At 44.1% G+C, this 26,992-nt stretch overlaps 1 protein-coding gene across 1 annotated transcript in view; it reads left to right on the top strand.

Annotated features, from left to right (window-relative positions):
- IL1RAPL2 (interleukin 1 receptor accessory protein like 2) overlaps positions 1-26,992 on the top strand; it is a 366,383-nt gene that overhangs the window by 226,684 nt on the left and 112,707 nt on the right. The gene's annotated exons all lie outside the window — the stretch shown is intronic.

Below are 26,992 nucleotides of genomic sequence, written 5' to 3' on the forward strand. Positions count from 1 at the left end.
TTCGCCCCTGTGTGCGTGCTCACTTCACATGCGCGCCAGGGGTGGGTTCTACATACCTTTACTACCGGTTCGAAACGGGGCTGCGCGCGCTTGCTTCGCGTTCTTGCGCAGAAGCATTTTGATGACTTCCAATTGGCCCAAAGTCACCCAGCTGGCTTTCACACTTAAGATGGGACTAGAACTGTCTGTCTCCTGGCGGTTGGCCCAAAGTCACCCAGCTGTCTAAGGCTGGACTAGAACTCACAGTCTCCCAGAGACTGGCTTAAAGTCAGCCAGCTGGCTTTTGTTCTGTCCCCGTCCCACACGCACACACCAACAGACGTCCAAGAGTTAAAAACCAAACCAGCCGACAAAATCTTTATGATAACGGAACTTGGCAGCAACCTAGTGGCTGCCTGCCAAGAGTTTATTACTCACAAAGGGAAGAGATAACTTCTCTCCGCTTCAGGTACATCAAAGTAAAATGTTCAATAATTACAGAGTAACTTAAGTCCAAATATAATCCAGCAAAGCCTATAGCAAAAGTCCGGCAATGCAGAATGGCGTGGAAGCTTTCAGCTTTGTTCGTCACAAGGCTTGACTGGCCACCACGCTCCCTTTTATACCCTGTGGGGTGTGGTCCAGTGACTCAGCCTAATCTCTGGCACGCCTCCTCTTCTGTTGCGTGCGCTTATCTCTCCGATGCTGGCGTGGATCCAGCCAAGACTCATCCCCGTCACTGTCCGACTGTGCCTGCGTGGGGATACCTGGCTCCTGGCCAATCTCTTCTCCGTCGGATGACACCTGAGGCATTGCCAGAGAGGAGGGTCCTGGAGTGGGAGGCCCGGCCAACTCCTCTCCTTCCCTTTCAGAGCCTTCTTCTTCCGATAAGACGGGCTCGGGGGTCGGAGCCACAACAGCTTTAAACACCTAAGGCAGGACTAGAACTCACCATCTCCTGCTCTCTAGCCTGGCGCCTTAATCACTGGACCAAACTTTTGCTCTCGTCTCTTCATAACATCTCACACATTTCTAATTTGTGAGAGTATGATGAATTCTCCAACCTGTTTCTCCAAGCTATATTGAGCTTGAGCTGTGAACAGACATGATCTTTGCACGCCCTGCTGTTTGTTTTCAAAGATGTGTGAGAAGCTTGTGTGTTTTGGCAACAGGGATCGAGGGGGACTTCACCCCGCTTAAAGATGGCCCTGATTTTTAGAGTTCACATGAATATTTCAAAATGTCAGGCAGGCAAGAATGGGAGGGGAAAGTCTTCTCTGCAAGTTTCTGAGCTTTGCCTGGGGACTTATCATTGTCAGTTCTCACTCTGCGGCAAGGACTCTTCTTCTAAACCAGGCCTGTCAAAGGGAGTGAGGATAATTTGATCTGTTGTTTCTCCAGACTTTAACAGGGTTTTAACCATTTTGTATTATTTTGTATCGGGAGCATGGGATCTGTCGGCTCGGCTGGCCCTAGGGAAGGAAATAATAAACCCCCAAATGAACTGTGGAAAGAATCCTTACGATCTTGTATCCTTGCAATTTATATCGATATTGTTTCCTGATTGTTTATTTGTTCCCTATGACTATCATTAAGTGTTGTACCTTATGATTCTTGATGAATGTATCTTTTCTTTTATGTACACTGAGAGCATATGCACCAAGACAAATTCCTTGTGTGTCCAATAACACCTGGCCAATAAAAAAATATTCTATTCTATTCTATTCTATTCTATTCTATTCTATTCTATTCTATTCTATTCTATTCTATTCTATTCTATTCCATTCCATTCCATTCCATTCCATTCCATTCCATTCCATTCCATTCCATTCTCTCGTTTCCTCTCCTATATCTATTCTATTCTATTCTATTCTATTCTATTCTATTCTATTCTATTCTATTCTATTCCATTCCATTCCATTCCATTCCATTCCATTCCATTCCATTCCATTCTATTCTATTCCATTCTATAGATTCTTGACAAATGTATCTTTTCTTTTATGTACACCGAGAGTGTATGCACCAAGACAAATTCCTTGTGTATCCAATCACACTTGGCCAATAAAAAATTCTATTCTATTCTATTCTATTCTATTCTATTCTAGTCTAGTCTAGTCTAGTCTAGTCTAGTCTAGTCTAGTCTAGTCTAGTCTAGTCTAAGAAGTGGGGGAGGGGAGACGAGAACAGGGACATGAGCTCTGGTGTCTTATTCTAATATTTTTTCTCTTGCTGATTGTTGACTTATGCCCACTTTGTCCATCATGGTCGGGAAGACAAGATGGCGGCCATGCCCGTGTGATTGGAACCCAGTTCTCCTCCAAGCTTCTTGGATGGAGAAGCGAAACGTTTTTCAAGACAAAAACAAAGATCAAGAAAGTCCAGTTGCCTTTTGGAAAAAGCACCTTTGGGCAGTGGTGAAATTCAATTTTTTTTACTACCGGTTCTGTGGGTGTGGCTTGGTAGGCATGGTGTGGCTTGGTGGGTGTGGCTTGGTGGGTGTGGCAGGGGAAGGATACTGCAAAATCTCCATTCCCTCCCCACTCCAGGGAAAGGATACTGCAAAATCCCCATTCCCTCCCCACTCCTGGGGGAAGGATATTACAAAATCTCTATTCCCACCCCACGCTGGGGCCAGCCAGAGGTGGAATTTGCCGGTTCTCCGAACTACTCAAAATTTCTGCTACCAGTTCTTCAGAACCTGTCAGAACCTGCTGAATTTCACCCCTGCCTTTGGGTCAACCACGGCCTGAATGATGGAGAATCTCCATAGACAAGGTCAACAGTTGGGGGTAACTGAAGCGGACATCTTAAAAACAACAGACAGAAGACCCAAGCTTAATGTAGCAAATGGTTTCCCCCACCCCCCCAAAAAAAGGAGGGTCTCTTTTCTGATGGATTCCATTAGACAACTTGTCTTTAAATTTCAATAGCTCTGTCCAATGAGAAGGTTGGCCATGAAGCCAACTGATCCTATACTCATGGAGATGACAATTCTGTCAAGGAAAGGAAGATGGAGGTTTCCTTCAGAAGGCCTATAAAGACGCAATGAAAAAGGAGCGATATGCTGCAGTCTATGAATTATATATAATCCCAGTTCTCTGTTGCTTTGCTTTACAGCTTCCCAAGTAGAGTGTAATCGCATGCACCATAATTAGAACGGTAAATAATGTTCCCTTTTATCATTTTGTGAGGCATTCCTCCATTGCTTTTCCCCAGAGTCAACTCATTTACTTTACTCCAGTCTTAAATCACTAGATTTACTTGGTTGGCTCGTGAGAGAAATGTGGTCTCTTAAGTTTCTTTCTCTGTAAACATGTTTTTGTATCGATGCTCCTATCTCACAATTAAGAGGCACCATTGGATGGGCCGGGAGTGACTATTTCAGTTTCTTTATTTTTCCTCTTGTCAGCAGTGCTTTGGCCCCAATTTTTAGCAAATTCTACTTTCACTTGGAAGAATCTGAAAATTAGTTCCAAAATTGGGAGAACGAGTGCCTTGTCATGACATTTTTTAGTCTCTTCCATGCCTCACGGCCATGTTTTTCAATCTTAGCCTCTTTATGAGGTGTGGACTTCAACTCCCAGAATTCCATGCTGACAGGGGAATTCTGGGAATTGAAGTCCACTAAACCTAAAGTCCCAAAAGACCAACCTCCCAATTTTGAGAGGGGCTGTAAATTATACCCCTCACCCTACGTTTGCAAATACACGGTTACAGTGAATCATCATCCGTGTCTTTTAAAACATTAATGATTTGCGCTTATAATGTCCATTGACTCTGAGCTACTTAGGGGGATGATCAAGATGAAGTATTTATGTCAGCGTAATTAATCAACTCTGTGGATAATTAACTGGAAGAAATTCAAGGGTAAAAGGATTGTTAGTAGTCAATACTTGGAAGTTACCATGGTAGTCTCAAAAGTGCTTTTTCGAAACGCAACTGGACAATGTGGATGACAGCAAACCACTATAGACATCACACAACTGGTATAAAATGTTGTAATAAGATTTGAAGTAGTATAGAATTTGATACAGGTACGTTCTTTTCGCACCTCTATTCTTCTTCTTGTGCCATGTTCGTCATCGGACGTTGGCGATCCTATTTTTATCAACAGCTGCACCAAAAAAAGCTGCTGAGTTTTGTCCAAACCGGTCCCTTAGATTTTGAAGCCATGATGGTCTTCTTCTGCATGGACCTTGTTTGCTTTCCATCTTTCCCTGGAAGATTAAGTGAAGGATGCTGTATTTTTCCGGGTGTCGTATCACAGGTCCAAAATATTCTAACTTTAGCTTTTTTATGGTTCTGAGGTGGCTTATCATCTCTTCCTTTCTGATTTTGTCAACCCAACATCTACGTTACAGCTGTCTGTAAATCCACATTTCAAATGCTTCTGGTCTCATCAAGTGGCTTTCTGTCAGAGACCCAACTCTCCGCTCCGTAGAGCAGGATAGAAAAGATGTAACATCTGACAAGCATCTGATTTTTCAATCTTAGGCTTATGTCGTGACTGCCGAAGACCTTTTTTGTTTTGCACGCCTCTACTGTCCCAATTTCTAATCCATATCAGCTATTTTAAGGAAGGGTTTTACTCGATTAATAATTCAGCCAGGTTCTACTGGTGAGGTCGGTCAGATAGGTTCAAGACAGCACGATCGAATTGCAGAACTGAATATGAGCTTTTGCCTTATCCATTATGCAGCTGAGGGCTATGCGGGCTCTTATCTTACCATGCCCTAAGCAGCATTTTAGGGAGGAAAAAATGAGGGAGAATAGGAAAGGAAAAAAGGAAAGGAAAGGAAAGGAAAGGAAAGGAAAGGAAAGGAAGAAATGAGGAGAAAAGGAAAGGAAAAAATGAGAGAGAATAAGAAAGGAAAAAAGGAAAGGAAAGGAAAGAAAGATTATTGGGGAGGGAAGGGAAGGGAAGGGAAGGAAAGGAAAGGAAAGGAAAGGAAAGGGGAGAGGGGAGAGGAGGGAAGAGGAGAGGGAGGGAGGGAGGAAGGAAAGAAAGAGAGAAGGAAACAAGGAAAGGGAGGAGGAAGGAAGGAAACAAGGAAACAAGGGAGGGAGGGAGAGAGGGTAGGAGAGGAGAGGAAATAAATGTATGGGGAAGCAAGAGAAGGGAAAAAAAACTTAAAATAAACTCTTGGTTTAACAGATCCCATTTACCAGACATGAGAGGCGGTGAATGATACTTCTGTTTAGACTTTCTTCCTTCCCCCCCAATAACAGGCAAATCTGTTGCATTCAAAACATTCCAGATAAAGCCCTCTAACATTTACATTGAATTGGACCATATTTACATTATTTGTATCAATTTATGTCAATGATGTGTAATGATGATCACGATGTACCTTGACAGTAAGTGATGTAATTTATGCCTTTTGCATTCTGAGGCAAATGAGCTAAATTGCCATGAATGAGGCACTTTGGGATAGAATAGACAGGCAGGAGTAACACATATGCTTCCCCTCCTCCCCAGTATGGTTGATTAATAAAACATTTGCTCTGCAGCTAGGAGAGTTGGCATTAATATCCATCCCATAGTCTTCTTGAGATCTTTGCAAATTGTCCTAGCTTCTACCAAACTCATCTAGTGCAAGAACACTGGGACAGATAATAATGAGGACCCACAAGATGCTTCTGCTTCTTCTTCTTCTTCTTCTTCTTCTTCTTCTTCTTCTTCTTCTTCTTCTTCTTCTTCTTCTTCTTCTTCTTCTTCTTCTTCTTCTTCTTCTTCTTCTTCTTCTTCTTCTTCTTTTTCTTCATCATCTTCTTCTTCATCTTCTTCATCATCATCATCATCATTTTCATCTTCTTCTTCTCCTTCTTCTTCTTCTCCTTCTTCTTCTTCTTCTTCTTCTTCTTCTTCTTCTTCTTCTTCTTCTTCTTCTTCTTTTTCATCTTTTTCATCTTCTTCATCATCTTCATTTTCTTCATCATCTTCTTCTTCTTCATCTTCTTCTTCATCATCATCATTTTCATCTTCTTCTTCATTTTCATCTTCTTCTTCATTTTCATCTTCTTCTTCTTCTTCATCATCTTCTTCATCATCATCATTTTCATCATCTTCATTTTCATCTTCTTCTTCATCATCATCATCATTTTCATCTTCTTCATTTTCATCTTCTTCTTCTACTTCTTCTTCTTCCTCCTCCTCCTCCTCCTCCTCCTCCTCTTCCTCCCACCCCTCCTCCTCCTCCTCCTCCTCCTCCTCCTCCTCCTCCTCCTCCTCTTCCTCCCACCCCTCCTCCTCCTCCTCCTCCTCCTTCTCCTCCTCCTCCTCCTCCTACTATATCCATTATCGGACATTGGCAATCATGTTGGCCATCCTATTTTTATCAGCAGCCACACAAAAAAGTGCTGCTGAGTTTTGTCCAAACCGGTCCCTCAGATTCTGACGCCATGATCTTCTTCTTCTTCTGCCTGGACCTCATTTGCCTTCCATCTTTCCTTGGAGGATTAAGTGAAGGATGTCATATTTTTCCAGGTGTTTCATCACAGGTCCAAAATATTCTAACTTTTTTGCTATTTTATGGTTTTGATGATTTCCCTCTGCTTTCCCAGGAGGCTTATCCCCTCCTCCTTTCTGATTTTGTCAACTCAGCTTATACATAACAGCTGCCTGTAAATTCCACATTTCAAAGGCTTCTAGCAAGATAATAAAAAAATATAAATAAATAAAGGAAGCTTATTTAGATACATTAAGAATATTATATATTTTTGGACCCAGACAATTCCTCTTCATTCGGTGTGACCCAAGTGGGACAATTATGATATAATGCAAACATGTTTTTCAAAGACAGGAAGTTCTTGACTTACGACCACAATGGAGCCCAACCTTTCCGTTGCTAAGTGAGACCGTTGTTAAGTGAGTTTTGCTCCACTTTACGACTTTTCTTGCCACAGTTCTTTTTTTTTTTTTAATTTGATTTATATGCCGCCCTTCTCCGGAGACTCAGGGCGGCTTACAATGCATTAAGCAATAGCCTTCATACTTTTGTATATTTTATACAAAGTCAGCTTATTGCCCCCACAAACTGGGTCCTCAATTTACCTACCTTAGAAAGGATGGAAGGATGAGTCAACCTTGAGCCTGGTGAGATTCGAACCTGCAGTAATTGCAGGCAGCTGTGTTAATAACAGGGTGCTTTAGACCACTGTACTATCAAGGCTCTTCTTAAGTGAATCCCTGCATTGATTAAGCCAATAACACAGTTATAACGGTCGTAAGTGTGAAAAATGGTCCCCCTTTTTTCTTCAGTGCCATTGTAACTTGGAACGGCCAATAAACGAAGTCGCAAGTCGCAAGAATACCTGTGTGCGTGGTGCTGTTTCAGTGACAGAATATCGCGTTTTTCTGCTTTCCTAATGTGCTGCATTCTAAGTAGGTTGGTAGATAATCCTATTTATCCACAGTCAGCTAAAAGGCAGGAGGATTGGGGGGCGGGCAGCAAAGTTACCTGTGCTCACAGGAGAACTCTAGGATTTTCAATCTATTCCTAGCTTTTGCACAAAGTTTTAATTCTTTTTTTTTTCTTTTTTGAGTTATTCTTCTCAGAACAGCTCTCCGCCGAAGCTTTTAAGGGAAAGTTGGGCTTAGCATTTGGAAAGCTTCCTTGCATTAAAAAGTTTCCAAGGCACATCACAATGGAGAGATGGCTCACAGCAGTAGCTGATAGATAATAGTTTAGATTTCGAAGGGGAGAGAGAGAGAGAGAGAGAGAGAGAGAGAGAGAGAGAGAGAGAGAGAGAGAGAGAGAGAGAGTTTAAAAAGTTACAGGAGGAACAAATCCGGCTTCAAGACTTAATCTGCGTCTTCCGCTTTAAAATTCCACACCCCCCGCAAAAAAAATAAAATTAAAAAGCTCTGCTCTCACATCCAGTAATTCATTCGCCACGAGGGCTCTTTAAAAACCACAATTCGTGGTTTTCAACTCAGCTAGGAAGGCTGCAAAGGCGACCACTCATTTCGAATCGCAGGGGTCCCAGAGATGGCATTGCGTGGGAAAAAAAAATCTTCCCTTAAAACCTCTCTCGCCAAAGCAATGCTGAGATAATAGAAGTTTTCCCTTTCTTTTTATAATTTCTCAGGCACAGCTTGCCAAATAGCCAGGCATGGTAGCTGGAGAGAGAGAGAGAGAGAAAAGAAAGATTAACGAAACTCAAACTGCCTCAAAAGTAGAGTGGCTGAAGTGTTTTCTAGCTTTATCCTATTTTGGGGGGTGGGGGGGGTGGGGGGAAGGATATCTATTGGCATTTTTATGGCGAATCCAAGAAGTTGAAATCGAAATGGTCATAAAAAGTTCCAAGTGCTTTTTAAAAGCTTTTTCCCCAACCCCCCCACCTCTATTAGCTTTCTTCTACCTTTTCTCTTCGTTTACTATCCCACGGTTCTGCTTTGCCTTCGGTCCTTGAGTTTCTGATGAGCTCTGGAAATTTCTAGAGCTGTATTCGAGAACAGCATCTGCAGGGCAGTGGTGGGTTCCTCCCGGTTCGGCCCAGTTCCGCCAAGCCGGTAGCGGTGACGATATCACCCCCCAGAGTGGGGTGGGAATGGGGATTTTGCAATATCCTTCCCCCAGGAGTGGGGAGGGAATGAGGATTTTGCAGTATCCTTTCCCCAGGAGCGGGGAGGGAATGGGGATTTTGCAATATCCTTCCCCCAGGAGTGGGAAGGGAATGGGGATTTTGTAATATCCTTCCCCCAGGAGTGGGGTGGGAATGGAGATTTTGCAGTATCCTTCCCCTGTCACGCCCACCAAGCCACACCCACAGAACCGGTAGCAAAAAAAAAATGAATTTCACCACTGGAATAAATGTACCCAGTATTCCACCCAGACAAATACACAACCTCATTAAAAGATAATGCATCAATTATACACGCACGCACACAATGCACACCCACAGAGACATATACATATATACCATTGATTAAGTTATAAACCAAGTGGCATATTAAATTCAGTATATATATATATATGTTTTCTGAGGTTTTCGCGGGTGTTGCTCACATTGCTCCTAGAAGCACGAAGCCGAAAACAGCAGCCTGAAGATGACGAATGAGACTTCGTCGAAATGTTGCCAAGAAACCTCCAATTTTACGCGGGAGAAAACCCGAATAACCAAAGACCTACACACACACACACACACACACACACACACACACACACACACGTGCTGCTGGAAGACTTGGTGGGGGAAAAAAATCGGATTCGAGACCGAAGATCCATGCGGTTGCGAAGGATGGCACCTAATCAATTAAGCAGATAATGGAATACAGACTTGATAAATTGAATATATATCATTTGAATGGATATATTTAAGGACCGAGTCTTGGGCAGGCTGTCGATCCATCATATTTCCGTATTGCCGTATTTATTTCACAAGGATTCACGGCTGTGATATTTGCACTGAGTTGCTCAGATGGAGAGGCAAAGATAAAGCACCCAACAAAAGATAATTTTGCTGTATCCAAATCAAATCAGCCCCCAGCCTCTAATTTGAAGCGAAATTGCATGGGGGAGATAAAGCCAGACGGTTCTGTATGCAAAGTTTGTGAAGAAGGAAAATCATCAAAACGGTGCTTTAGCCTGGCTGGTCCCCAGCACCTAACATCATTCAGAGCTTCTGCTTTTGACAGCTGCAGTATATCTTAATCTGGGTTATTGTACTTTAGTGCTCAGAAGAGAGCAATGGGGAAATTGAATGTTCATTGTTGCTGATCTAAAATAAAATCTCCGGGACCAGAGGCAAATTCCTATCAGTGACAAGCAGGAAGGTAAATACTCTTTGGGAGCAAGTTAGCAAGACGAAAAAAAAATCCCAAAAAAACTCAAGCAAACAGTAACTATGGGTGAGCTGCTAAGGATCGTTTTTTCCCTCCTCCTTCTGATTTATAGTCCAGATTTTTTGCTTTTGCTACAAGGAAAGGGGGAAAAAAAAACCCCACTCATGGTTGCAGGCATCACTAAGCTGAGATCGAAATGTGCCTTTGGTGAGTAGGAAAAATACAGCCAGCTTCATCATTGTTTGATTGTTACTACTAATCATAATATAACACGGGGTGAAAGGGATCCTGGTTACACTTCGGGGAATTTATTAAATGGCCCGTGTCTCGAATAACTTTCCGTTCGGTGTTTTGATCAGGATTTGAGAGTACTTTCCCAAGGTTGACTGGATTTGAGGCCTAGATCTGCAGATGAGTTCATGATGATTTGTTGAAGTTGTGTGATGGCCAATCAACTTTATGAGGTGTCTCTGGCAACTGCTCGAACCCATTGAACTTTGCCGGTTGTCCAAGATGACAAGAGAGGGGGAGGAGGATGAGACTGGAGAAGTAGAAGAGGAATGGAGAAGGAGGAGGAGGAGGAGGAGGAGGAGGAGGAGGAGGAGGAGGAGGAGGAGAGGGCTGGAGAAGTAGAAGAGGGATGGATAAGGAAAAGAAGAAGGGGAGAAAAGGGGTAGAGAAGAAGAGAGATGGAAGAAGAGGAGGAGGAGGAGGAAGATTAGGAAAGGGAAGTTGGATGAAGGAGAAGAAAGAGAGGGAAGGGGAGGAAGAGGAGGAGGAGGAGAGGGCTGGAGAAGTAGAAGAGGGATGGATAAGGAAAAGAAGAAGAGGAGAAAAGGGGTAGAGAAGAAGAGAGATGGAAGAAGAGGAGGAGGAGGAGGAAGATTAGGAAAGGGAAGTTGGATGAAGGAGAAGAAGGAGAGGGAAGGGGAGGAAGAGGAGAAATAGAAGAAAGATGGATAAGGAAAAGAAGGAGGAGAAGAGGGGTAGGAAAGAAGAGGGATGAAGGAAAGAGGAGGAGGAGGAGAAGATGGAGACTATAGCATTTTTCAACCTTGTCAAGTTTAACATGCGTGAACTTCAAGTCCCAGCAGGTTGGCTGGGGGATTCTGGGACTTGAAGTCCATCTATCTTCAAGTTGCCAAGGCTGAAAAGTACTGCTTTTAAGTACATAATTATGCTCTTTCCGTAATAGACATTTCTCCGACTGCGGCAAATTCTTTGACATTTTTTATCCTGCTCTCCTGCTTTTGAAGGCTGTTCCAAGAATGCAAAGCAATCCCTTAATTACGGGGAGCGGCTGCATTTCCTTGTAGCAATGTCACGGGTATAGAATTCTGGGAGGGAATTCATTTGATTTTATTTTTTTGCTTAAAACAGCGCTGTCTCTTCTCCTCTCCCAGTTCCTCTTTGCTATTTTGTTGTCTTTAATATCTCTTGATTACATCTTGTTATCATCTTGTCCTCATCTGCTTTGTAGCTTGTTGCATAAAGCAGGCACTAATCTCTCGGCAATTAGTTTCTTATTAAAGTCAATTGAGACTTCTACTAGAGAATGGGAGGTGGTGTGTGTGTGTGTGTGTGTGTGTGTGTGTGTGTGTGTGTGTGTATGGGATGAGGGTGTGGCTAACTGATGAGGACTTATAAGTCCAAAATAGATCTATCTTAGTCTCCTTAGTCTCCCAATGGGCAGCAGAGTGTTTGCTACCTTAAGAAAAAAAGCATAGAAACTAGTGGATTGTGATTTCACTGAACTAGGGCTGCATAAAAATCTTGGTTTATGTAGGTAGAACCTGGCTAAAGAGAAATACACATAAAACCTACAAAAAGGAAAGAAAAACAAATATTGTATCTTTACAGGGAGGATACATGGGATGAGGGTGTGGCTAACTGATGAGGACTTTTAAGTCCAAAATAGATCTATCTTAATCTCCTTAGTCTCCCAATGGGCAGCAGAGTGTTTGCTGGCTGCCAGAAAAAAAGCCTAGAAACTAGTGGATTGTGATTTCACTGAACTAGAGCTGCATAAAAATCTTGGTTTACGTAGGAAGAACTTGGCTAAAGAGAAATACATACATACATACATACATACATACATATAAAATTTATATTTCACTGATAAAGAAATAAAGGGAGACTGAAAGGCGAAAGGGATGCAGTATGCTCCCTCCCACATGCTGGGGTAGACCAGGTGTCTCGATAGAAAAACACTTAATCTCCCCCCTGGCTCAAGCTGATGAAGGGAGGAGAACTTGTGGCTCAGAGGTTAATACAACTGTCTAATATGCAGGCAGCCCAAGTTCGAATCCAAGTAAGGGTATGGCTAGCTGATGAGAGCTAAATACCTTGAAATAGATCTATACCTTTATTTCTTTATCAGTGAAATATAAATTTGGTATAAAAATGGTTTGTCGTGAATGCGACTGCTTGAGGGCTCCTGGATTGGAGCTGAAAGGTGAAAGGGATGTAGTATGCTCCCTCCCACATGCTGGGGTAGACCAGATGTCTCGATAGAAAAACACTTAATATATATATATATATATATATATATATATATATATATATATATATATATATATGTGTGTGTGTGTGTGTGTGTGTGTGTGTGTGTGTGTGTGTGTGTGTGTGTGATTAAAGTTCCTAGGTGGCAGGAGGGCCAGCCTGTTCCCCCTCCCCCTCCTCTCCGCCAATTGCCTTATGGTTTTGTGAGATAAATGATGAAACTTGAACATTTCAAGTGCTTTCTTTGTCCGCATAGCACAGTATTTTGCAGTCAGAAGAAACAATAAAAACTCCGTAATCTCACCATCCTTGGACAGGCTCCAGCATAGTTTTAACTGAGAAACTGAGCTCATCCTAGACCAAGATGAATCCAGGGAATTCCTAGAAACTTGGCATTCCGACAAACGAGCCATCAATAGTCAACATAGAGAGAAACCACATTTAGACACCATTCAGGAAAGATTATTAACTGACAGCGAAGAATCATTTGAAATTGAAATTATCCACTACTCTTGGACCAGCCAGAGACAATTTACAAAATAAGCTAAGAAGGGGAAAAAAAAAAAAAAGACTCAGCAACCTAGATAAGCGAGGATTAACACTAGACAAACAGTTAAGAAGAAAACAATATCCCAATCAAGGAACTATCAAGGAGAAAACCGACACTGACAGGGCAAATTACCATATATAGATAAGGGAGAACACGTCACACTCACTAGCACTGATGATGTTAACTAGTTGGGTAATGAAATGCTTGCAAGCAAAGACTCGAGCTCAGAGGGCACCCCGTAGGAAACTGATGACCAACCAAGAAAGTGAATCAGTAAGTCTAAGTGGCAATGAGCTACAGGTTTCATATTTGCTGTCACACACTGATCAAGTTATTCCCTTTTAAACGATTAGCTGTATATTAGCGCAGCTTCTGAAGCTGCAATCATATTCTTGAAATATGATCGAGCAATTCGGTCTGCGCGCAATAGCAATAGACTGTGAGCAGCAGAGGTAGACTTAAGGGAGCGATGATATTACCCGTTATTACAGCTGCAACACTCGGAGTTTAAACAGCGAACTATTTGAGCAATCTTGAAAAATGATGCCCATCAATTTAGGCACATTTGCGTAAGCTAGTGAAATCTGTGGAAAGGATCTATCAGTCTTAATCAGGGAGATCAAATTATGTCCATAGAGGCCACATAGGGTTGAATCTATCACATTACACACCCTGCTCTATCTAGCTAGCTGTCTATTTCCTTAATCTGCAGTGGTTCTAATGGATTGGAATGGTAGCAGATTTAAAAGTTATTCTGAATGTTAACTGTTTCATGCCAATAACTGGCCAACAACGACGCGTAATTGACTCATTCGTGTCTTCTGGAAGGACTGCCATTCTAGCTTCAAAATTAAGGTTGGGCAGACATGATCTGCACATCTGCCCCATTTTTACAACTACCAGGAAACCTCATCATCATCACAATTTGGGGGCAAAGATTCAGTGGCACCCTTTTAGTATCAGGGTTCCAAGTAACACCCCCAATGAAAGAAAACTCCAAGGATTGAGGTTCCTCAAAGTTTCATTTTATTAGAGATTGGCACATCTGGGAAAACCTGAATCTGAAAGCTTCCAGGTTTTCTCCACCCAAAGGAAAGTCCAAGTCCCTGCCCAACACCCACAAGTCCATCACATGGTCCAATCAATGCACCGCCCCAACTCGAGATGCCTCCCGGCTCCAGCCGTCCAGGTGCAGGGCAAGATGTCCTTGACTCTCTGAGAAAGGAATGTTATTATGACTACATATCACCCATGCTCCATACAATCTCCCCTCCCCGTTTCCCACAGTAGTAAATGTGGCAGGTCTGAAGGCCCAATGCAGAAGATGGCTTCCAGGCCTGACATTGGGTTTTTATCAGAGTTTCTTGCAAAAATCAAATCCAGAAGCACACACAGATAACTGATTCAGCAGGATTCATTGACTTCTCTTTATATACTTAATTAATTTAATTAATTCAATTTATATGCCGCCATTCTCTGAAGACTCAATAGTACCTCTGTAGAACTGTATCAGCAGCTCTTTGGGCAATTTGAACTTTCTGAGTTGGCACAGAAAGAACATTCTTTGTTGTGCTTTTTTGATGACGTTTTTGATGTTGGGTGTCCATTTTAGGTCGTGAGATATGGTAAAACCTAGAAACCTGAAGGTCTCTACTGTTGATACTAGATGGTTCTGGATGGGGCCAGAACCAATGGTTTAAAATGGTAAAGAAGAGATTCAGTCTTCTAGATCTCAGGAGGAACTTCCTGGCTGAGTTATTAGCTAGTAGAAGTGGATGCCATTGTATGAGATGGCTTCTCCTTTCCTAGAAGTCTTCAAAGGTTGGATGGTATTCTGTCAGAGATGAACTAGTAGATCCTGCCCCATGCAGGAGATGATTTCTTCCAATCCTAGATTTCTATCTCAATGTTTCTCAGCTTTGAAGATGTGTGGGCTTCAACTCCAAGAATTCCCCAGCCAACATGGGGGTTCTGGGAGTTGAAGTCTCAGTTGACGTCCACACATCTTCAAGTTGCCAAGGTTGAGAAGCACAGGTCTATCTGAAAGAATGTCTCTTTCTGTTGTTGTTAGCTGCGAAGTTGTGTCTGACCCATCGCAACCCCATGGGCAACGTTCCTCCGGGCCTTCCTGTCCTCTACCACCCTCTGGAGTCCATTTAAGCTCACGCCGACTGCTTCAGTGACTCCATCCAGCCACCTCGTTCTCTGCCGTCCCCTTCTTCTTTTGCCCTCAGTCTTTCCCAGCATTAGGCTCTTCTCCAGGGAGTCCTTCCTTCTCATTAGGTGGCCAAAGAATTTGAGTTTCCTCTTCAGGATCTGGCCTTCTAAAGAGCAGTCAGGGTTGATCTCCTCTAGGACCGACCGGTTTGATTGCCTTGCAGTCCAAGGGACTCACAGGAGTCTTCTCCAGCACCAGAGTTCAAAGGCCTCTTTCTATCCATACCCTGAAGTCATTTTTGGAGAAACTCTGCTCAAGCTGTCTTCTGGCTGTGGAATATCTACAGAGCACGGGGTCCCATTACTATTGTTTCATTGTTTTCAGTGTCAGATGTGTTTACTCTTTTCCTTTGGCCTTATGAATGTTGTTAAGACTCTCTTGCGTTGCAATGGACCTTTTGATCATCCAGATTTCTGCGGTTGTAAATTTTGTGCAGTCTATGTTTAGATAGTGCTTTTTTAGAAAGAAATTTGCAAAGGTGCTCTGAAAAATATTTTTTTTAAAAAAACAAACTAACAGTGTTACTTTGAACTTGAGAAGATAGGAGCATCTATTTAAAGTGTGAAAGTAATTCGCTGCCCACACGGCAAAGGAATAACTAGATATGTATAATTGGAAAATAAGATCATTTTTTTAAAAAAAAAAACCACCAAAATATTTTAGCTTGTTGATGCGGTTTTAAGGAACTTACAAGGTAAGTTGATAGCGAAATATTCTTAAAAGTAGAAACTGCACAGTACTGCGTTATGAGCTTTATCCTCCTTAGTTGAGATAATGCCTTTATTCCCATTAGCAAAACAGCCTTCATAAATCAGGTCTGTCAAGCAGTGATACTCTCAGACTCATCCCTCTGATGCCTGTAGGGTGGTTTAGAATGGCCTGCTACGTATTTGTTGCTCATGTACATTTTTTGAATATCATAAAGAGTTTGGAAAGTTGCGAGTACTGCTATAATTTGAAGGTTAGAACTCTGAAATGTTATTGTGCCGTCACAGTAAAAAAATCAACTTTCCACAGGGTGGTATAACTCACACGTACATGGGTTAATGTCAGGCATGAAAGAACCAGGATCACTCATTAAACTTCCATTAATCTGATTTATAGCCCATGTCTAGATACAAGAATCTAGTCAACTACTGCTCAGCATTAAATTGGTGCTTAGATAAAAAGTCAACAGAAAGCAACCTTCCACTGGTGTGGCCTACTTGGCTTCCCTCACCATGGGGGGAGGGCATTTTCACCTTCCCCAGGCTCTGGAGGCTTTCCTCGAGCCTCCAGGAGGGTGAAAATGGCCTCCCCTGGGCACCGGAGGCCCTCTGGAGGCCAGAAATGGGCCCGTTTCTGGACTTCTGGTACTTCCGGTACTTCCGGTAGGCCCGTTTTTCACCCTTCCAGAGCCTCCGCGAGCGCCCTGCACTTACCTGGCATTCAAAATGGGCTGCGTGGAGACTCCTGGGAGGGGTGGGGTGGGCAGAGTCAACCAGTCCTTGGAACAACCGGTTCGATTAACCAGATTACAATTAACATCCGGTTCGCCTAAACTGGTCCGAACCGGTTGAATCCCACCCCTGGTTCAGGCAGGAAGAGGATAATGTTAAAGTGAAGCCAATTAGTTCTGGTTATGTCATGTCTTTTCAAGATCAAATTAGAGTGAAAACAATCAATAACGTTCACCCAGGATTAAATCCAATCATGTTCAATAAAGCAAGGCTTGTAAATACATTTTTCTCCTCCCAACCTTGAAGATATGATTAAGAATTATCAGCGATGTTTCAAAACAGTTGTCTAAACACGATATCTCTTTTTTTCCCCCTCCTGAGCATGTATGTGTACACATGCTTATTCCCACCAGAACAGCTGGTGTTTATAATATCTAAAAATAATGAATATAATGTATTATCTCTGTTCCAAGAAATTAGATAGCGACCTTAGTTACAAAATCTGTCGAGCTTGGTGATTTTTTTTGTCTCACTTAGTCTGTTTTGGCAGAATTCATTCCAGCACGTGTTTCTCCCACACTATCCATTAATGGATTTGGAATACATTAGAGTCACAGATTAAATCAATTTATGATGTGCTAATATAACATATATATCGGTTTCTAATAAAGAAGATGTGGTGCGTTTACCCCATCCGGGAAATAAATGGATTTAGCTGCTTTTTAACATCCCTCTTGGATTCTCTGTCATTTAAGGTAGTTAGCCAATTCTGTGGGATAATATTTCTAGCTGAGTTTTACTTATTTCTTGGTCATTTTGATGTTTCCTTTTTCTCTGCGTGGAGATTTCATTCGGACTGGAAAAGCTTCCCTCAAATTGTAAAGCAGAAACCGATAAAAGACAGGGTCTTGTTTCACGTATGTGCTAAGCCACGCTTAGCTGTGATTTATTGGACAAGCCAGTGATAGCTGGGGTCACATAACATGTTAAATAAAAACTAAACAAGTCACAATGAAGCTGGTAACTAATCCTAGTGTTAATCCCAGTTTCTAGTCTTGGGTTGCTGATTTACTTCTGTTGGATGAGTCACAGGACTTACCAATAGGAGAGAAAATTTGTAGCTCAGAGTTCAGGAGTGGGTTCTACTTACTTTTACTACTGGTTCGCATTGCACCCACGGCCGCTCTTCTGCGCATGCACAGATCACCTATGATGATGTCCGGGTCAGTGGGCGGAGCCTCCCGCCGGTTTTACTACCGGTTCTTGCAAACCGGTCCAAACCGGGGGCAACCCACCACTGTCAGGGTTGACCTATGGACTCCTTGACGCTCTCTGAGCTTGGTGGTTTTCTTGCAGATGTTTCATGATCGAATTAGGTAACATCATCAGTGCTAGAAGAAAGTGGGGTGTGTGCAGTGGAGGGATTCAGCCGGTTCGCACCACTTTGGGAGAACCGGTTGTTAACTTTCTGAGCAGTTTGGCAAACTGGTTGTTGGAAGAAATCATTAGGGCAGAGAACCGGTTGTTAAATTACTTGAATCCCACCACTGCCTGTGTGGAAAGGAGGAGGAGGAGGAGGAGGAGGAGGAAGAGGACGACGACTGTGGGATCCTGGTGCTCTCTGAACGTGGTAGTTTCTTGCAGATGTTTCATGACCCTACTAGATGACATCATCAATGCGAGTCAGTGTTTCTGCATTCTGAATTTCTGCATTCCCATTCAGCCTTGGCCTCTTGTCTGTCAGGCATGGCTTTGTTCATTCTTATGCTTACGATCAGCTTTGCTTATTCAGCAACCCAAGAATGTCTTTTTCTGGACATTCCAATACTTTGGCCATTTATGCACACTTCGCTCACAGGGTTGTAGACTTGACTTTTTGACTAGACCCTGCTGTCAGGCTCAAAGAACCCAGAACGACATGTGGAGTTACTTCTGAGTAGTTTGTTTGTTTTTATTATTATTATTGCTGCTCGCCTACAGACAGAATCTTGCCAGACTAAAGCAATTATCTTCATAACTATAGATCAACACTTGTGAACTGCAGGGGAGGATCCGATCTTAACCTCTTCCTGAACAAGAGACCTTACACTGTCACTTTGCCCTCTATGAAAAAGCCCCTCCCTCTGCAACTCCAGATTACTTCCTCACATCTGCAGACACCCCTGATTGTGACCGTACCCTACTTTTCATCCCATAGCTTCCTTATACAATCAGACCATTTTAAGTATGGACAGAACTTAACAGATGCAGTTAAGATTGGATGCGGAATAGGTTGCCTTTGTGTGGGATTTGTGTGATTAACACCAGTCCAGTTAGGAAGCCAAGCAAGAGATAAGGCTGCAAATCTGGGACCACTGAAGATAGGATAGGATAGGATAGGATAGGATAGGATAGGATAGGATAGGGGATAGGATAGGGTAGGGTAGGGTAGGGTAGGGTAGGGTAGGGTAGAGTAGAGTAGAGTAGAGTAGAGTAGAATAGAATAGAATAGAATAGAATAGAATAGAATAGAATAGAATAACAGAGTTGGAAGGCAGGGATGGGTTCTACTTACCTTTACTACCGGTTCACAGCGGGGCTTCGCTCGCGTGCGCACTCTTCTGAGCATGGGCAAAAGCATTTTGATGACATCGGGGTCGGTGGGTGGAGCCTCCCGCCAGTTATACTACCAGTTCTATAGAACCGGTGTGAACCGGGGGCAACTCACCACTGTTGGAAGGGATCTTGGAGGTCTTCTAGTCGAAATTCTTGCATAGGCAGGAAACCCTACACCACTTCAGACAAATGGTACTCCAACATCTTCTTAAAAACTTCCAGTGTTGGAGCATTTACAACTTCTGGAGGCAAGTTGTTCCACTGATTAATTGTTCTCACTGTCAGGAAATTTCTCCTTAGTTCTAGGTTGCTTCTCTCCTTGATTAGTTTCCACCCATTGCTTCTTGTCCTGCCTTCAGGGGCTTTGGAGAATAGCTTGACTCCCTCTTCTTTGGGGCAGCCCCTGAGATTTTGGAACACTGCTATCATGTCTCCCCTGGTCCTTCTCTTCATTAAACTAGACATACCCAGTTCCTGCAACCGTTCTTCTTTTGTTTTAGCCTCCAGTCCCCTAATCCTCTTTGTTTCTCTTCTCTGCACTCTTTAATAGTATTCTTGTTAACCAGAAACCCTCTCCTTTAATAACAATATTTCCATGCTCTGCTTATCGAAGAGATCCAACAATATAATTTTCCCGACTTGCACTTCCTCTAAGCTATCAAATGACATTTTGCGCTTCAGGAATACCTGCCTCCCGAGCCTCAGTTTCCATTAAAATTAGTAACTTATCTTTATGCTAACCGTATTCCGATTCGAGATTCAGTGAGGAAGCTTGTTTTATGGAGCTGGTGTTAATATGCTGCTCTTATGAATGAGCTTGATTTATGGAAAAGTTCATGGAAGTGGATGGTTTTACGCAAAGACGCGGAATGTACACTCTGTGTCCCACTCAAGATGGCTGAGCCATTAATCATCTCTTCTTTTTGCCTGTTGGATTTGATGTTTAGTTATTACATTTTGGGGGGCAATTTCTGGGGAAGAGCTTGCTTGCCCTGAATGATACGCAGAAAAAAAAAAACAAAATTCAGTGAGTTTGTATTTGTTAACTGCCTTCTCTTGCTAAGTGAAGTCGATGTAGCTTGCACGTAATTAAATTGTGCAATTAAAGGCTTCTAAATATGGTGCTGGTGATCAGTTCTGGTCATCTTAGATAGAAACCCCATTCCTAAAATCAAGATGACTGGTGCTGAATAACTCTTAACCTTAGAGCCAGATCGATACTAAGGATCTTAGATACAGAAGACTAAAACAGAAATTGCTGCATTCTCCCGTAATATAATTGCAAATGGCCAAATTTTAGTGCCTAAACTAGCCTCATATTTATATCGATAAAGGAGAATATTTGCAGCTCAGGGTTGAAATGAGGCATCCTGGTGCTCTATGAGTTTGGGTGTTTTCTTGCCGACATTTCATTACCCAATTCGGTAACATCATCAGTGCTAGAAAGGAGTGGGGTTTGCTCTCTGTTTATATACAAGCAGCTTGCCCTTCAGTGTTGGTGGAAATGTTCTTGCTGGTTCCAGCCACTAGTATATAAATATAGGGCAAATCCCATTCCCTTCTAGCACTGATGATGTTATTTAGTTGGGTAATGAAACGTCCACAAGAAACAACCAAGCTCAGAGAGCCCCAAGGACCCCACAATCCTCCTCGTCCTCGTCCTCCTCGTCCTCCTCGTCCTCCTCGTCCTCCTCGTCCTCCTCGTCCTCCTCGTCCTCCTCCTCCTCCTCCTCCTCCTCCTCCTCCTCCTCTCCACAAACCCTACTCCCTTCTAGCACTGATGATGTTATTTAGTCGGGTAATGAAACGTTTGCAAGAAAACAACCAAGCTCAGAGAGCACCAAGGACCCCGCACATTGATATCTTATCACAGTTCCCGAATTCAAATTTAGGAGACTTATCTTTAGCTTGGTTTAATGTGTTTGTGCCCAGGAAGGAAAATATAGGAAAACCCCCTATGAAAGCTGATACTGCCTCTATGATATTTATGTGCTACCACAGAAACCCCAACATATGATGTTCTGGGTTGCCAGTTCTACAGGGACACTGGCCACACTTCAGTGAAATATTTCAAATATGAAATATTTCAAATATGAGCCACGGTGGCACAGTGGTTAAGAGTGCAGTGCTGCAGGCTACTTCTGCTGACTGACAGCTGCCTGCAATTTGGCAGTTGGAATCTCACCAGGCTCAAGGTTGACTCAGCCTTCCATCCTTCCAAGGTCAGTAAAATAAGGACCCAGATTGTTGGGGGCTGACTCCGTAAACTGCTTAGAGAGGGCTGTAAAGCACTGTAAAGTGGTATATAAGTCTAAGTGCTATTACTATTCCTTCCTTCCTTCCTTCCTTCCTTCCTTCCTTCCTTCCTTCCTTCCTTCCTTCCTTCCTTCCTTCCTTCCCTCTTTTTCCCTTTCTCATTCTCCTTCCTGGTGGCACAGTGGTTAGAATGCAGTATTGCAGGCTATCTCTGCCCACTGCCAGGAGATTGTTCCTGACTGGTTCAAGGTTGACTCAGCCTTCCGTCCTTTCGAGGTCAGTAAAATGAGGACCCAGATTGTTGGAGGGGCAAGAGGCTGACTCTGTAAACCGCTTAGAGAGGGCTGTAAAGCAGTATATAAGTCCAAGTGCTATTACTATTCTTTCCTTCCTTCCTTCCTTCCTTCCTTCCTTCCTTCCTTCCTTCCTTCCTTCCTTCCTTCCTTCCTTCCTTCCTTCCTTCCTTCCTTGCCAGTGGTTGACTCTGTAAACCACTTAGAGAGGGCTGTAAAGCAGTATATAAGTCTAAGTGCTGTTGCTATTCCTTCCTTCCTTCCTTCCTTCCTTCCTTCCTTCCTTCCTTCCTTCCTTCCTTCCTTCCTTCCCTCCCTTCCCACTCCCTCCCTCCCTCCCACTCCTCTCTGACTCCCTCCCTCCTTCCTCCTCCTCCCTCCCTCCTTCCTTCCCAGTGGTTAGAATGCAGTATTGCAGACTAACTGTCCATTGCCAGGAGTTCAAATCTCTCCGGCTCAAGGTTGACTCAGCCTTCCATCCTTCCGAGGTCAGTAAAATGAGGACCCAGATTGTTGGGGGGGGGGGCCAAGAGGCTGACTCTGTAAACCACTTAGAGAGGGTTGTAGAGCACTGTGAAGCGGCCTATAAGTCTAAGTGCTATTTCTACTGCTATTTGGGCAAAGCTGAAACCGCAGCACTGAAGCAGGTGCGTGTCCAGGCAGAAGGGAATAGGTGAATTAAAAAATGAGATCTTTTAAAAAGAACAAAACCTATGTTTTCTGATCCGCAAATTGGATTTTACTTTCTGCCCACCTGTTATAAACCAGCTTTTTCACCAACATCAGGATTAAGTTCTTCTTACCATGAATGCCTGTCGGATTTGGCTAAGGACAAAAAAAAAAAAAAACCACTTGCTCTCTGATGTCTAATTCCGATAAACAATTTGCTTTGGAGATGATATGTCAGATTTTGCAAACAGGCTTTGCTTCGTATTGGACACACACACACACAAAAGATAAAGATGTTATCCAATCTGCAGAAGGAAAAAGCCTTTGATTTATTCCCCCCCTTTCTTTCTTTCTTTCCTAAGCATCGCATTGGAAAAAGTGTTAAAAGTCATCGCAACTACGATAGGGGGAAAATATATATATATATATAGCACATTTGCCAGAATGCCCTAAAGCATGTTTTAAGGAGTGTTAACTTGGACAGCTCCATGTAGTACAGATAGATGGACAGAGGCTGCCCTGCTGAATTTAGCGATCCGTGTCCTGTTAAAAGGCTTTTAGGGAAAAAAAAGACACAAGGCAAGAAGAAGGAGAACAATTTAAAAATAAGTGAGTAAACACCAAGATTTGTAGGCTGTCGAAATGGGAGGGGAGGGGGGGGCTAACGGGCAGGGGGTTCCAGCCACAGGGTCTCTGGCTCCAACAAGGCATAATAAAATAGGAAAGGAGGGAGGGAGGAGAGGCAAGGATAGGGAAATGAGGAAGGGAAAGAGGGAAGGGAGGGAGGGAGGGAGGGAGGGAGGAAGGGAGGGATGGAGGAAGGAAGGAAGGAAGGAAGGAAGGAAAGGAAGGATAGGGAAACGAGGAAGGGAAAGAGGGAAGGGAAGAGGAAGGGAAGGAGGGAGGGAGGGAGGGAAGGAAGGGAAGAAGGAAAGGAAGGATAGGGGAATGAGGAAGGGAAAGAGAGGAAAGGGAGGAGGAAGGAAAGAAGGAAGGAAGGAGGGGGAGGGAAGGGAAGGGAAGGGAAGGGAAGAGAAGAAGGAAAGGAAGGATAGGGGAATGAGGAAGGGAAAGAGAAGGGAGGGAGGAAGGGGAAGAAAGAAAGAGGAAGAAGGAAGGGGAGGGAGTGAAGAAGGAAGGAAGGAGGGTGGGTGGGAGCAGTGGTGGGTTTCAAAAATTTTTACTACCGGTTCTGTGGGTATGGCTTGGTGGGCGTGGCATGGCTTGGTGGGCATGGCAGGGGAAGGATACTGTAAAATCTCCATTCCCTCCCCAATCCAGGGGAAGGTTACTACAAAATCCCCATTTCCTCCTGATCAGCTGGGACTCGGAAGGCAGAGAATAGATGGGGGCGGGACCAGTCAGAATTTTTACTACCGGTTCTCCAAACTACTCAAAATTTCTGCTACCGGTTCTCCAGAACTGGTCAGAACCTGCTAAATAACACCTCTGGGTGGGAGGGAAGGGAAGAAGGAAAGGAAGGATAGGGAAATGTGGAAGAGAGGGAAGGGAGGGAAGGAAGGGGAAGAAAGAAAGAGGAGGAAGGGGAGGAAGGGAAGGAGGGAGGGAGAGAGAAGAAGAGAAAGAGGGAGGGAGAAGAAAAAGAGAGAGAAAAGGACAGAGAAAGAGGAGGAAGGAAGGAAGGTAGAAAGAAAGAGAGAGAGAGAGAGAGAGAAAGAAAGAAAGAAAGAAAGAAAGAAAGAAAGAAAGAAAGAAAGAAAGAAAGAAAGAAAGAAAGAAAGAAAAAAGAAAGAAGCATCTGTTTTCCATAAAGAGAGTGGAAAGGACTTGAGTTGTTAAAAAAAAAAACTTAATAAAGAGAAAGTGAAGCAGATGTAAATAAAAGGGAAGCAGAATCACCTCTCTCTCCTCTTGCAGTGAATCAGGCCTAAGGAAAAAAGAAACATCTATTTAATGAGTCCAACCTTGTACTCTGTGCTTCACACTTCACTCTCATCTCCTTTCTTTTATCTTGGTTAGTGGTAGCGGGAGTTGTTGTTTCCCTCGGAAAAACAAAGCATTCCTTTCAATGCTCCTTTCTGATTTGAGATTGTGAGAGCCTTATATCACTGTGTCGTCCTTGAAGGAGCAGCCCTCAAAATGCAAGAGTGAAGCGTACCAATATCCCTGTTTTAATGTTTCTTTCCAGCCTAAATGATAATATAAACCCACAAAAACCACTGCTCTCCTCTCCTCTGCTTTCTGCACATCCGTGTGTCAGGCACTGGACCCAGCTGTTCTTCCTCCTCTTCATCAGCCACCTCCAGACCTGGGGGCTGTTGACTCTCCATCTGAGGGCTGACAGACGGCCCAGGCTCTGCCTCCCTCTCTCTCCCTCCCTCCCTCCCTCCCTCCCTCCCTCTCTCTCTCTCTCTCTCTGTAACAGCTCCCTCTTCCCCCTCGGAGCTCCCAGGTTGCCTTGATGCTGACCCGGACTCCCACACATCCTCCTCCTCCTCCTCCTCCTCCTCCTCCTCCTCCTCCTCCTCCTCCTCCTCCTCCTCCTCCTCCTCCTCCTCCGATTCGGCTTTTGGAGGGGCCAGTGGCCGACAGGCCACAACAGGCTGAGTTAACCTTGAGCTGGTTAGAATCGAACTTCTGGCAATGGGTGTAGTTAGCCTGCAATATTACATTCGAGCCACTGCGCCACCATGGCTCTTTGTTTCAGGGACCAACTCTTTTTCCTGAAAATGTTTCTATCCAAAACTTCAAAAATTTTAGCAAGGGGCTCTCTGACTGGTTGCTGGGTGGGCGTGGCCATGGCGGGTGTGGCCTAGTCGGCCTTCTGCACCACGGTGAGTGTGTATGTGGGGTTTTGCCCTCCCTGGACTCTGGAGGCTTTTCTCGAGCCTCTGGGAGGGCGAAAACAGCCTCCCCAGGCTCCGGAGGCCCTCTAGAGGCCGGAAACGGGCCTGTTTCCTGCCTTCCTGAACTTCCAGTAGGCCCATTTTTCGCACTCCCCGAGCCTCCATGTGCGCCCTGCACTTACCTGCATCCAAAACGGGCCGCGTGGGGACTCCTGGGAGGGGCAGGGCGGGGTGGGCGGGGCGGGGCGGAGCCAGCCAGGAGTGGGATTTGGGGGTTCTCCGAACTGCACAGAATCTTAGCTAGAGGTTCTCCCAAACCCCTCAGCATCCCACCCCTGTTTCTACCCATCCATTTCTCTTCAAGGAGAAACAAGGTGCTCCTTCAAAGCTGGTCAGCTGTTTCACTTTGCAAAGTTCAGGCTTAGAAATTTTCAATTTTTGTCCCCAACAGCTTCAAAAGCCCGTTTGCCTGACGATGATGATGCAGTTCCCTGTGACTAATGTTATTTCATCTTTTCTGACTCCCAGATAGAATCTGCTTCCTTTAGATAGCAGTGGATTATCCCGGCAAATCTCCTGGAAACACTAATCCTTTTTGTTGAGATTTGGTCAAGATTTGTGGCTTTCGGATCGTGCGGTTGAGATGTGTTGCTTTCTTTATTTCGAGAACATTATTTCTGCCCAATATTTACAAATTGTTTCTCATCTGGCAAAAAAAAAAACCAACCTCAGTGGGCATGATGGTTGAAACCAGCAATTAAAGGAAAGGAATTAAAGGTAATTGAAAATCTTTTTTACATGGTCGCTACGATGTAAAAAAGACGTTGAGACTCTAGAAAGAGTGCAGAGAAGAGCAACAAAGAGGATTAGGGGACTGGAGGATAAAACCTATGAAGAACGGTTGCAGGAACTGGACATGGCTAGTCTAATGAAGAGAAGGACTAGAGGAGACAGGATAGCCGTCTTCCAATATTTGAGGGGCTGCCACAGAGAGGAGGGGGTCAAGCTATTTTCCAAAGCCTCTGAGGGCAGCAACAGTTCCAACAAAGTTCACCAAGTCCAATGCAGAAAGATGGAGTCCATTGACTCCATCACTGACTATTGGGGGTGAGATCTTGACCCCCTCGCAATTTGGGTGTCCTCCTGGACTCGCAGCTGTCCTTGGAAGACCATCTGACTGCGGTGGCCAGGGGGCTTTTTATCAGGTTCGCCTGATTCACCAGTTGCGTCCCTTTCTGGATTGGGACTTCTTACGCACAGTCACTCACGCCCTCGTCACTTCCCGTCTGGACTATTGTAACACTCTCTACATGGGGCTCCCCTTGAAGAGCACCCGGAGGCTACAACTGGTCCAGAATGCGGCCGCGTGGGTAATTATGGGAGCGACCCGACACTCCCATGTAACACCGCTCCTGCGTGAGCTGCACTGGCTCCCGGTGGTCTTCCGGGTGCGATTCAAGGTGTTGGTTGCCACCTTTAAAGAGCTCCATGGCATGGGCCCTGGGTATCTACGAGACCGCCTTCTGCCACCGATAGCCTCCCATCAACCGGTACGCTCCTACAGAGAGGGGCTCCTCCGGGTGCCGTCAGCTAGACAATGCCGGCTGACGACCCCCAGGGGGAGAGCATTCTCTGTGGGGACCCCTACCCTCTGGAATGAGCTGCCCCCGGAGATTCGTAGGATTACCGACCTGCGTACCTTTCGCCGTGCCCTAAAAACATTACTATTCCAACAAGCAGGGCTGGCCTAAATAATAATATTTTTACTATTTTAAGGGGTTGTTTTATTAGAATTTTCGGCCAATTGGTTTAATTGTTCTAACTTGTTTTTAATTTTTCTATTGTCATGGTTTTATTTCTGGCTGCACACCGCCCTGAGTCCTTCGGGAGAAGGGCG

This window comes from Pantherophis guttatus, chromosome 12 (genome assembly GCF_059756535.1).
Source record: "Pantherophis guttatus breed Tessera chromosome 12, ASM5975653v1, whole genome shotgun sequence".
NCBI classification, from domain to species: Eukaryota; Metazoa; Chordata; class Lepidosauria; order Squamata; family Colubridae; genus Pantherophis; species Pantherophis guttatus.